Source organism: Symphalangus syndactylus, chromosome 8, assembly GCF_028878055.3.
Source record: "Symphalangus syndactylus isolate Jambi chromosome 8, NHGRI_mSymSyn1-v2.1_pri, whole genome shotgun sequence".
Lineage (NCBI taxonomy): Eukaryota > Metazoa > Chordata > Mammalia > Primates > Hylobatidae > Symphalangus > Symphalangus syndactylus.
The window spans coordinates 90,173,009-90,186,689 of NC_072430.2; the positions used below are offsets into that span (position 1 = coordinate 90,173,009).

Below are 13,681 nucleotides of genomic sequence, written 5' to 3' on the forward strand. Positions count from 1 at the left end.
TTCTGCTTTCTATCTCTGGAACCATTGCTGTTAATTCAGGCTCCATTCATCTCTAACGATTACCTTTCTCAATGTTCCATATCCAATCAATGATTTTTCCATTTCAATGCCTCTTACAACTTCCCATTTCTTTCCATTTCTGTTCAGGCTCTTATCACTTCTCACCTGAATTACTTCAATGGAATTATCACTGGTCTCCAGGTTTCAGATACTTCTCTTTACTCTCCATCTTGCTTACTGTTGATAGATTAATCTTCCTAAAAGTTCCACAACACGTTTTCCATCATATCATTTCACTGTTCACAAATCTTTAGTGAGAAGGAAGATGGAAAAACAGAAATAAATGGTTTTCTTGGGAGGAGAATATGAGGACAAGTTTTATAAAAATTATATTTCATTTTAAATTCTACATTATTTTTATAATGTTGCTTTGTGTAATTAGTATAATAAAATTAATTATCCAGAAGTTAAAATTCAAGTGACCTCTATAATATGCTTTCAACATTCTTTTTGCACTTCTTTTTCCACTGTTCTATTAAATAAAATTTCTGCTATCTCTATATCCTCATATTTTCAACTATGAAAATTACATCCTTGAATTATTTTAAACTTAAATTCCACTATTTTATAAAGCTCCTTTTCCATATAACAACCCTAACTTCTTATGAGAACTAATCACTTAACCTACATCATTTAGGCTTTTCATTAGCATTTATGATTTTATTTTACTTTTCTTTTCTCCTCAAATTGAAACAAAAAAATCCTTAAAAACAAGACTCTCTCCTTTGAAGTAGAGGACACAGTAGCTTGAAAACACACAGTAGTCATTTAATAAATATTTATTGTTTCATCAGATAAGTAATCATATGTTTCTAAAGCAACAAGATATTTTCTCATGGAGTAACTTTTGACTTTATTTTAAAGTTAAAAGCATAAACAGAGATGTGTTGCCTTTAGAAACTCTTTCGAAAGAGCAAGCTTTATAGCAATTGTTTAATCTATTATTGATATATAATATAAATGTGCCATACCTACTACAGCAATTCATTTATTGAGTATAAATTAGAAAGTCTTTTCTTATTCAATTAAATTACAAGGTACCACTCAGCACCTAGCTCTCCAACTTTACCTCAAGTTGCAGAGAATATGAGTAGCACTCCAAGTGTCCCTTTGTTAGGCGATGTTTTTGTGTTGCATCACTCAGAGATCGACAGTCACTTGAATTGCTGTCATTATGGAGCTTGAATAGGAGAAATTCACTGGAGCCATCATTAATGCTTTTTAATGAAATATTAAATCGCTGTGGCACAGAGTATATGGAGTGAGCCAGTTTAACAGCAGTCTAAGCAAAAAAGAAAACAAACTTCTAAACACATAAATAATTAGGACATCATTTTTCTTTTCCCTTCTTTTTCCAATGAGACAACTAAGCTGGATCAAAGAAAGCAAATGAATGTATCCAGCTTTTTGGACAGATTAACTGATATTTTTACTACACATTTAATACATGTTTCACTGCAGTAAGCAATTCAGGCAAAGATCTGATTACTCTATTTATCATTTGATACTCTTTACAAAAGCTAAAGATTACACTCATTCTAAATCTTATGTTAGCTGGCAGTAAACAAAGCTCAAAGCTGGCCAAGGGGTTGCTTATATAATGCTGGCAAATTGCCAGAGAATAAAAATAGCTCTTTGGATTTCTGCCTTCCACCCCGACTGATGGCAAAGGAGAGAGGTGGCAGTACAAAATCACCACCTTAGCCACCAGTTGCTACTTTTGTCAGTTTCCAACCTATAGGTAACATAACTAGAGCAACTACTTATTTCCCATGTGCAGGGTATGTACTGAACCTGAGGAAGTACAGGTTTCAGCCAATGGTGGTTGTAGAGACATCGGTAACTGCAGTGATCATTGAATTATTTAAAATATTTTTTTATATGAGTGGTACCAAATTAGTTATGTAGGAAATAATTTTCTTTGTTAAAACTCAGGCATAGTGAATGATGAATATACAAAATACTATAAGTATATATATAGTATATATAGTTTGTGCTGACATTGGGTAGATTACAAAATCCTAAGAGAAAGATTCCCTTAAGTGCGTAAATGAAACTCAATATATTTTAAAATTCTACCATTATCTTTTGGTGCCAAATAAAATGCTATTGCCAGTCATAGCTGCCTGTGATGCTCTCTGTTGCATGAGCAAGTGATACCTGTATCTCAAAGCAATCATAACACTTCTTTATATTGTCAATTTCCATTTGATATGTACACCTAAATATAGCTTTAACTGAAGATTATTTCTATCCATATTGCATAGAAGAGGTGTCCTGGTTTGTGGCACTAACTGGTATCTCCAAAGCTTGGCAATGTTTGGGATAATGACTAGCTGAATGTTTGCTTCTGCTTTTGCTTTATATTTGTTTCAATTTAAGCTGTCTCTCAAGATGTCCTTCAACAGTGTCAACTTTCACCCTTCTCATGTTTTTTTGCCATCGTTTTCTGTCTAGATTGACAGAATTATACTATGAGTATATTTTATTGTGATAGGAACACATATTCTTCTAAAACCTGGAGGATGATCTTAATAAAATAGGGCTCTTTAAGGAAAACACCAAAAAAAAAAAAAAATGTTCAAGGGCAGGATTAGGTCCTATTACCTGAGAAGACTGATATGTTTCCAATGCTTTGAAGAGCTTCAGTTTTACAAATGGAACCATGATTGTGATTGCTGTTGATTTGTATGTTTGTTTAATGTCCTATTTCTTTCTAAAAGTAGAGTCTATGAAACTAAAGCATCAAAAACATACATTGATTTTCCTATTACATTGCCAGGTGTTGGCCTCGAATTTATTACTGAGATTCTGAGCAGCCAATGCAAGAGGGTAAATGCAATTTATAGTGTTTATAAGCCAAACAACGTATTTTCTTAAAAGAAGCAAGATATCACTGTGAATGTCCTGAGAATATTTCTTCCATGGATCCTTATAAACGGATCATTGCATGATGTTACAAACACTGGCTGAATGCTATATACCCATATGCCTCTCAAAGGTCATGCTGTCTCAAAGTAAATTTCAGTTCCATGATGTACATTGGCATTTTAGACTTTACATTCCCTTCTTCATTAATTATGACAGTGTTTGGTAAGGTGCCATCTGTTCAGTTTCAATCCAAATCTGTTTGTATGAGGACAGAGGCTTCTTCTGTTATCTCACTATCATGTTCCCAGGACCCAATCAGAACCTGGAACATAGCTCATCAACGTTTAGTGGGTTAAAAAATAAAATCTGTAACTTGGAGCAATCATGTATCTTCTTTATATAGTCAATCTCCATTTGTTATTTTTATTCCAATATATCTAAATCTCAGGACTATTTCTTCCTAGATGCTTTGGAATCTCCCCAATTTTTACACAATCAGAAATTGATAATAGGAGATTCTAGATTTCTGTTACTCATAACCAGGAAATTATATTCAGTGCTTTGGTTTATTTTGTATTTCCTTGTCTTCCAACATGCTGCAAAATGGCAGGCCCTTGTATTGTCAGATTTTAGGCCTCAGGGTTCCAGGGACAAAAGAAAGTATATATAAGCTACCAAAACAAATTTAAATATATATCATCTTTAACAATTATGTAAAATTGATACTATGTTTTTAACAATTGACTAAAAGCACATTTAAACAATTTTAAACCAATAAACTCTAATGCAGATTCTAGGCAAGTAGATGTAATTTCTTAACAGCTTCAATCTTGCTGAGTATCAGTATGAGTTCAGCAATACAGAAGTTGCTATAGCTTCTGAAATTCAGAGATTACCATTTCCAGATGATAGAATTACCTTGAGATTTAACCCTGAACCCAGTTAATTAAAAGTTTCAATGACCTAATTTGCCTTCTCTACAATCACAAAAGCTGCAAGATTTCTGCTGTGCTCAAGCAGGGCTTTCCCATTCAAATAACAGAGAAAATAATCTTTAAATTTCCTGTGTAAATACAGAAATTGGGCTGCAGTTAAGGTTTATATCACATATTCATCCATAATATTTTTAAATCCTTTTAACAATCTCATTTCAAAATCTACTTATTTTATTTCTATACTGTAGCCAAAAAAAAAAATCTTCTATCTAAATCTAACCTCTATCCTTCTCTCTCTTCTACTCCAATTGATCAGGATCTGTTCAATCCAGCTGAGAAACACGAATTATTAAGAGCTGATGGATTGGGAGTCTACCAGAGTGGATCTCATTGTACACAGTATTGCTTCCACTGTGACCCTGCCTAAATATTCTTTAGTGTTACTGTCTCAAAAAACTCATTTCTGGTGAAGGCTAAAAAGAAATAATTCTCATATTCCAGCTACAGATTTTCTATCTGGATAACTTTATTGAACTTATTTAATTTATATTTTAAAAATCCTCTGGTTGCCAGCTGGCAGCCATAAATTTCGAATATCAGTTCAAATGACTACAATTTAATTTATTTTATGATTCATCATTCAACTGTCCCTACTCATCAAATTGTACTTTATAAAATGCTGTGTATGCTTCCTAGAGATGTATTAGAGTGATTACAGATGAATTAAACATTATTAATTCAAGACAGTAACTGGCTATTATCTGATGCTGCTTAGTGACTTAATTATGTTAGACAGACTAAATTGTTTCAAATGAACCTTCACAAAGGTCCTTAATAAAATAAAACAGTGATTTTATTTTGTGTTATCTACTTTCTCCCAGAAGGTTCTCTAGAGGCTTCTGCAGTTTTCTTTTCTTTCCTATTAGCTAGAAAGCACAATCTAGTAAGCCTGTGAACCTTGCAGGAGCTTACACGGAAGATATTTCTCTGTCTTTGACAAGCACTATGGTAAGATTTGGGGCTGCTGTGTAAGCAGCAAGATTTAGTGGTTTTCTCTTAAGGGAGCTAGTTACAAAAGTGACTTAGAATGCCTTAGGAAATAAAGAAGAACTTTCCTATTGATAGTGTGTAGAGGGGATAAGTTTATATAAAATTTTGAGTGGAGTGGATATTTGAAATAGAGAGGAAGCTTCCAAAGTAGAATTTAAAGTGTCAGCACATTCATAGAGGAACTGCCTTAGACAGCAGGCTATAAAAGATATTAAATTTTAAAATAAGGGGTTACATTATTACTTCAGTTTGCTTTGTGCAATACCAGAAGTTTAGGGATGAGGGTAGACAATTCATCTATTATTTCTAAGACAGAGCATATTAGCCATGACTACACAGAAGGAGGCCCCCTCACTGTTGGGCAGTGTGATGAGGGGTTGAATGTGCACAAACTATTTCTCATTTCCAAAGCAGTTTGACAGGCAGGTCAAGTATGTGAAAAAGTACAATGGGATAATAAACTTACTACACTTCTGAGCAAGATGTGCAGTGTAGCAGCCAAAGTGTGGGTCTTTGTGAGAAAGTAGCAGACAAAAGTGGTTCTTGGCAACTAAGAACTGTTTGGGACAGTGGAAGCTTTCTAGACTAGTTGTTGCTATTCTTAGTCTTCCCTCAGTATGATGTCCATGCTCAGCACAGCCAGCCATTGTATAGAATTATTTCTTTCTCCTTCAGTGCACATTCCCAAGAAGAAAACAGTATATGCACATCAACAATACAGAACTCTTATATTTAGAAACTTTACAATTTCCAACACTTCTCTTATTTATGGAGTACCAAATAATATTGGAATTTTCCAGATGTTTTAACACTTTTGTTTCAGAGTATCATCTTTCCTGTGTAGAGTGCAATGAGGCTGACCACAAAATAAAATAGAAAAAAGAATAAGAATTCTATGTATTGCTATCGAAATTTTCTGTCATTACAATGTGTGCCTTAGCTTCCAGCAGGTAGGTATCTATCAAAAATATATCTCTAGCTCTACCTTAATATTTATAAATTTTAGATGGGGAATATGGACAAAAATAAAGAGTATGTTAAATCTAAAAACATTTTAAAATTAGCCAAATACATAGTTTCAGTACATGCCCCAAATTTTGTATATCTTATTGGAGAAAGTAAAAAACAAATACGGTTTATTCCACACAGGTAAAGTAGGAAGACACAAATGAGGAAATAAATAGCTTCTTTCCTGACAGTTGGGAAAAGCATTAACAAAGAGCTCACCAACCTCTAAACACTATTAGTGCTCAGAAAAGGCCTAGAAGGGATTCATAATTAAGCCCTTGGGGGAAACATAAGAAATAAGTATAAAGTTGAGGCAGTAGAAAGGAAAGCCTGTTTTCAAAAAAAAAAAATATTGCTGAAAGTAACAAGAACTAGTTTGGTTTTAAAATATGAGCTCCCCAGAAGTAATTCCTAATGTAGAATCTTTGAACATTCCAATTGAAAATACACTGGACCTTAAAAAAGAAAACAAACAAATAAACAAAAACTCCTGCAACGTCAAAAAACACTCCTGTAACCTCAAAAACTAGGACTGACGGTCAACTTCTGGCAATCATTTGAGAGAAATTTACACCATAATATGATAAATTGGACTGAGAATTAATCATTATTTTTGCCAGAAAATGAGTAAAATTGTTAGCCAAAATTAACATTAGAAATATATTTTATTGAGTACTCCAGCTTTTCCTGGACAGATAAATGAAAAATCTGTAAACATTAAAACTGGCCATCTCTTATTTCTTTCAAACTACTTGGGAATGGGTTACCTACTTCCTCTATAATTACTTTTATCTACTTTTTCTACATCCATTCTGAGATGAAACGCTACCCGTGGCAAGAAAGTACATAGGAGGAGGGGAATGGAGTTAGCACAGATCATCCTGTTAAAGTTTACATCTCAAACATAACATTTTTAACTGGAATGACCAAGAAGCGGGAGCTAGAAAGCTCAGTGACCTCAATGCGTTTTGAAGATTATAGTTTTTCATGTACCTTTTCTTATGTGAATGTCATAAAACCAACCTAAGAATGCATTCATCTGGGTTAGTTGTATTAACTAACATTAACAACTAGTAATAAAGTTGTATTAGTTAATAAAACCAACCCAGATCAATGCATTCTTAGGTTGGACTAAGAACAATGCACATTCACTTGTGTTTCTGACATTTTTCTACAAAGAGGATTCAGTGCTTCCCCAGGTCAACTGACAACACTCCAATTTTCAATTTTGGCAGACTTTTGGTCTAGAGAGCCCTTTCTCTCTATTAATTATTATTGATTTCTTCCATCAGAAAAGAGAAGCAAAAGCAATACAAATACATAGGTGTCATAAAATAACTGTGTTTTTAGACCCAAAACATATCATGAAGCAAAGATATCTTTGTACATGTAAACATTAACCAGCCAGAAGATTCTTATTTATTAAATATTGCTTCCTAAAAATTTGTTAAAAGTTGTGGCAACTGTAATTACTACTCCACTGCTCTAACTGGCTATTAAGAAAAAAATAATAAGCCAAAGAAAATTAGATCCTCTTCCCCTGCTACCAGCATCCCTGTATTCCTCAATAGAGACACACATGTGCACGCATACACTCACACTATTCACACACATGCACATACACAAACACACTCCCCAAACATTGACAGTGAAGAAAGAAGCAGGGAAGTCCTAATCACGCTCTAGTAACAAAGTGCTAGGCAGGTGGGCTGGGGGTAGGGAGTCATGTTATAAAATATCTTAAGCCTAAATACAGCCTCTTTCTATGGAAGTTGCTTTATATTCATTACTCAAATGGATAATGCTCTGAGAACAATCCACATTCTACTAAGTATATGAAAATTGGGAAAATGGGAAGCTAAGACACAGTCCAGGACAACCAATTAACACTATCATAGGCAGTAAGGTTCCCAGGAAAAACAATATTTAAACATTGAAAATATTTCATTCTTAGGAGGAAGAAAATGAGAATTAGATGATCTTTTATACTTCTGTGTTTTCACATTTTACGAAATAACTGTACCTCCAAAGATATTTTTTCTTTTTAAGGCTTTTAAATATTTTATCTGATTGTTTCACAAATATAGATGAGATGAATTTCAAAAGGCCAATTGAGATTAGCCCAGGACCTATTTACTCATTGATGTGATGTGACCAAAGTGTTACTGATATGGTTTGGCTCTACGTCCCCACCCAAATCTCATGTTGAACTGTGATCCCCAGTGTTGCAGGTCGGGCCTGGTGGGAGGTGATTGGATCACAGGGGTGGTTTCTAACGGTTTAGCACCATCCCCTAGTGCTGTCTCGTGATAGAGTTCTCACGAGATCTGGTTGTTTGGAAGTGTGTAGCACTTCCCCCATCACTCTCTCTTCCTCCCGCTCCAGCCATGTAGGATGTACTGGCTTCACTTTCACCTCCTGCCATGATTATAAGTTTCCTGAGGCCTCCCTAGCTATGCTTCCTATACAGTCTATAGAATTGTGAGCCAATTAAACCACTAGCAATGTGAGAATAGACTAATACAGTGAGAAATAAATTTCCCAGTTCTTCAAAATTTATAGTTTTTAAAATGTTTGAAACATAAATATATTTCATAAATTCAAACCTAATAATCTTTCATTTAAAGATTTTATCTTAATTGTTAAAGTTAGATTGTCCTTTCCCAGTCAATGATCTCATATTTGTTACACAGCATTTTCCAAGGGTTGCTAATATTTATTACTTTGTCCACATTGTCTAATAACTGTTTCTGAAAGCATTTTAGGCAGAGAGAATAGGCAGTGCAAAGGTCCTGAGGGAGAAGTCTGTTTGACTGATTAGGAAACAGCAAGGGGACAAGCATATCCAGGGAAGACTGTTAAACAGTGTGATAAGAGATGAAACCTGAGAGGAGGACAGGCCAGAACTTGAAGGCTTCCTTGGACATGAGGAGAGTTTTTTGCACCCAAGTATAATAGGAAGATATGGGAGGGTTCTGAGCGTGTAAACAGCATGATCTGATTTTTATTTTAAGAGTGCCTAGCTTGTTATGTGGATAGTTGATCAGAAGGGAGAAAAAAATGAGGAGAATGAACATATGTTTCAAAGTTTCTTCACTAACCCAGGCAAAAAACAATGATGGCTTGGTTTAACATGGTAGCCAGTTGGGGGCAGGGGTAGGCAGAAAAGGTTGGAATTCAGATATATTTTGAAGAAAGTAATACCAGGCTGATGAACTGATCTGAAATGTGAAAGCAAGAGGAAGATAGCAGTCTAGAATAACTTAAAGTTTTCAAGCTTGAACTACTGAGTGAATGATGATGCCATTTAATGAGCTTCCAGGGTCGGTGCGGAGACTGTGTGTCAAGAAATGAGTCAGCTTTCAATATCTGTTAAACATTCAATGGAAATGGTAAACAATTAGATGGATATACAAGTCTGGACATTTAGTGAAGATACCTGGACTAGATAAATAAACTAGTAAGTCATGGAAGGTGTTGTATCACATTAAAGAGTTTGAAAATTTTATCTTATGGGTAATGGGTACACTATGCAAGAATTTCAGTCAGGGAGGAGATATGCCAACAACCCTAACTGTAGCAATTTTGTCTCCAAGCTCCTTGGTTTCTGGAGCGTGGGAAATGAGCAGCCTACACCAGGATTCAAAGAAACCATATCTTCCTTGTAATTTACTTAATACAGATAGGTTTTATAATAAATAAAATACAACCTAAATCAATGAAGTAATATACTATTTTATTGAGCAGAAGAATCAATATCATCAAGATGACAGTTTTAGCCCAAATAACTTATAAATTCAATGCAACTCTAATCAAAATTCCAACACTGATTTAACAGAAATTAACAACTTCGACATAAATTTCATATATATGAGTAAAAAGCCCAAACGTTTTTAAGTAACCCTTAGGAGGGACTCACTCCATCAGATAACAATTGCTGTTAAATTACAATAATTGAAATTTGAGTATTGTTGCAAAGAATTAATATATCAAGAAACAGAACAGAGAACCTAGAAATTAATCCATATATGTGTACATGAGGCACTCAACAGGTGAAGCAGGGGCTATTCAATAAATGGTGCTGAATAAGTGGTTAGGTCTATTAACGAATAAGTACAGGGTGATCATTATGTAGCAGGCATTGTAGTTTACACTATTATTTTATTTAATCTTCTAAATGATATATGAGGTAAAAACTATTATTAATCCCATCTCATCGATGAGGAAACTATTGTACACAGAAGGTAGGTATCTTGGACAAGGACACACTGCTAATAAGTGGCAGAATCAGCATATCTCTATGATACAGGATAAAATTAAATCTCTACCTAATGCCATAAAGAAAAATAAATTTTATGTCAATTAAAGATGCAAAAATGAAAAGCCCATTTTAGAAGGAAATATTAGAAAATATTTTGGTGAACAACAATTTTTTTTTTTTTTTTTTTTTTTAGAGATAGAGTCTCGCTCTGTCACCCAGGCTGGAGTGCAGTGGTGTGATCTCAGCTCACTGCAAGCTCCGCCTCCTGGGTTCACACCATTTTCCTGCCTCAGCCTCCCGAGTAGCTGGGACTTCAGGCACCCACCACCATGCCCGGCTAATTTTTTATATTTTTAGTAGAGACGGGGTTTCACTGTGTTAACCAGGATGGTCTGGATCTCCTGACCTCGTGATCTGCCCGCCTCGGCCTCCCGAAGTGCTGGGATTACAGGCGTGAGCCACCGCGCCCGCCATGAACAATTTTTAAGAAAATATTTTGTTAACAAAAGATTTCTTTACCAAGATACAAAAGGCACTGATCATTAAGAAAAAGATGGATTCATATGAAGGCATTAAATACAAAAGCTTCTATACACCAACATCAAAATAAATGTATCAAATATATCACTAACACAGTAAAAAGGCAACCACAAACTGGGAAAACATATTTATATGATTCCCAATTAGTATATACTAGGAAAGTTGTAGTCATATTTAAAAATAATTCAGTACCAGTTATAATTAATAATAATGACTCTTAACCCCCCTTAAAGTTTTTCTTCCTAGTCTTCCCATCCCTTTCAGGAGCTCCCTGACTTCCCCACGATGCAGCAGAGGACATCAAGTCACCCTTAGAAAATTAGCGTTAGCTATTTTGTATATTGTGAATAAATATATTTATCAGTCACTCATGTGACTAATAGAGGAGATACTAAAGGTAACTGCATGTATGATATTTTATTAAGTCAGAAAACAATAGAGATTGGTATAAAGACAATGTCAAAATATTAACATGGTAGGTTCACATTTATTATGTTTTTGTACATTTGAAATCCATTTAGTTAAAAAGATTTAAAAATAAATGAGAATTACATATTACCTATCAAAAATTAATACATGTTTCTAGGTTTTAACCCTGTAATCGGATTACCAAGGCAAAAAAAAAAAAAAAAAAAAACAACAAGGCATAGTTAAAACCCTGGTGTTCCAGAAAAGACTCCTCTCTTACTTTATTCCTCACCTCAGGGGCATCATTAACCTTTTTCTGCACAAACTCTTTTTCTCCTTTTTCCTTGAGTGAATTTACGTGTTTGGTTTTATGCCTGGCTTGTTTTCTCTGCTCACCCCTGGAGAATTGATGTTTGAGACTGTCTTTGCTTCCTGAGGTTAACTCATCTACCTCCGGTATCCACTCTGTTCAACATAGGCAAAAATTCTGTGGTTCACCCTTTTACTAATTTGGCCCAAAAAGTGAGTTTAGGCAGCTGTTTTTGTCAGTTTTCTATTGCTATCCCAAAAATGTAGTGGTGTAAACAATACATATTTTAGTAATATATAACTCTGGGTTAGCAATTTATTTTGTGGTCAACTGTGTGGTTTTCTGCTGTCTGTGTCAGGGTCATTTATGTAACTGCAATGATATGGTGGACCAATTGCACATGGATGGTCTGAGAAACCCTCATGTCTGGAGGCTGCAGCTGGCTGTCAGGTGGGCCACGTGTCTCCAGCAGACTGGCCTGGACTTTCTCACACAGTGGCAGCTTTTCAAGAGATTAAGCTTCAATGTGTAAGTGTTTGTAAAGCCTGTGCTTGTATCACATTTACTGATGTCCCATTTGCCAAAGTAAGTCATGTGGTCAAGCTCAGAGTCCCATATTAAGGGGTAATATAGCAGAACAAAGACACAGGAGTTCATGTGTGAATTGGATCTATTAATCTTTTAAAAGGCAGTTGATTATGTTTTTTTATAAAGTCATTCCCTTTTCTGCTTTATTGTGCTAGTCGGTAAGATGAAGGGTAAAGATGAAAGTGGGTAAATGGGTAAATCTGAGTAAATCTTTGATTTTTCACATGCATCATATTTCATTTTATGGGAAGTTTATTTAACACCAGTCAAGGCCACTGCAAATTTGAATAGATCACTAAGCTAATTAACCAGAACATTCAGCTCTTTTAAAGTCCTCATGCATTTGCAGAAATATCTGAACTTCATCATAAATGTCAGCACATCTATAGTTGAAATTTCATATTTTTATCTGCAACTTGATACCCTATTTTAACTTTATTTTTATGTAATGAATAAGATGGTAAAGTTAAGTATTTAAATCTTTAAGCTATAAAGAATTGTTTTCATTTTGCCTTTTTTTTGTGCTTTTAACCTGGAATACCATAGATATTTCTTTGAAACTATATCAGTACTTTTAAGTTTTCATTTTTCATTTAATGTGAGAAAACTAACAACTGGCTTTTCAGCATCATATGTTAAATTACTAGAGATTTGATAGTTATATATAGATTTTAAAGAATGATGCCATTCTTCATTATAAATAATTTCTCTTAAGAGATCTCACTTTAGAAGTCTGAATGGGTTTCTACAACTTAAATTTGTATTACTCTTTTCGTGTTTTATCCCTAAAAAACACAAAAGGGTGGTTTTATCCCTAAGTTTAGCAAATGCTATTTTGGTAACAGACCATAAAATATAGCTTTTAAGTCCTCTAAAATCGATACTCACATGCAACTGAAGCAGAAATTGTTCCTTTTTTATTTTTTTGAGTTGTTTTTTTCCTAACAACAGTGCCCTTAACTATTCAGCATTCACATCTGTGACTTATACACAGCTTGCTATTTCACCTCACATAAAAAGAAAGCCAAAATGCTGAAATCAGACTGTTCAGGACTTTGAAGGAACACAAGCAGGTTACTTCTTTCTAAACAGAAAGGAACCTCAGCACAATAGCCTGACATTGCACAGTGCCTGCTGATCTACAAGTTAGCCACATGTGAGGAACCAGTTGACCAAGACAAACTAAGGACACATATGGATGGATATGCTATACATCATGTGTCCTGAGAGATTTGTTGCCAGTTACAGCATTTCTTTTAAAACATATGATGCTCGAGGATGTTATTATTTCTTCTGCACATATCTTACAAATTGCAATTTAAGCACTGAAAAAAGAGACCTGCATTGTAAATTTAATAGTTGATTTACATGATCCAATGGAGAAGTAAAAGAACACATTCACTGATGTCTTAAATTAGCAGAACATTTCAATATCAATCATATTTTACTTTGAATTTCAAGAATATCTATCAAATATCCACATGTATTAAGTGAACATTCATATCCACTGTGAAGGCTACTATAAGCATAATTTTCTGTTTCCAAAGCATATAACAACTGACAGAGGGGAAAGTAGTACAGGCACCACCTCTTCCTCGGCAGGAGGCTAGCAACTTCCATTTAAAATTTACTACAGAGATAATTGAAAGT

At 34.5% G+C, this 13,681-nt stretch overlaps 1 long non-coding RNA gene across 1 annotated transcript in view; it reads right to left on the minus strand.

The window, feature by feature from the left end:
- Positions 1–13,681, minus strand: part of LOC129488151 (uncharacterized) — a 157,348-nt gene that overhangs the window by 29,473 nt on the left and 114,194 nt on the right. Inside the window, exons 3-4 of the long non-coding RNA XR_008659601.2 lie at positions 1,130–1,342; positions 166–308 (exon numbers count right to left, since the gene is read on the minus strand). This is a non-coding gene — a long non-coding RNA (uncharacterized lncRNA). The remainder of the gene's footprint in view (positions 1–165; positions 309–1,129; positions 1,343–13,681) is intronic.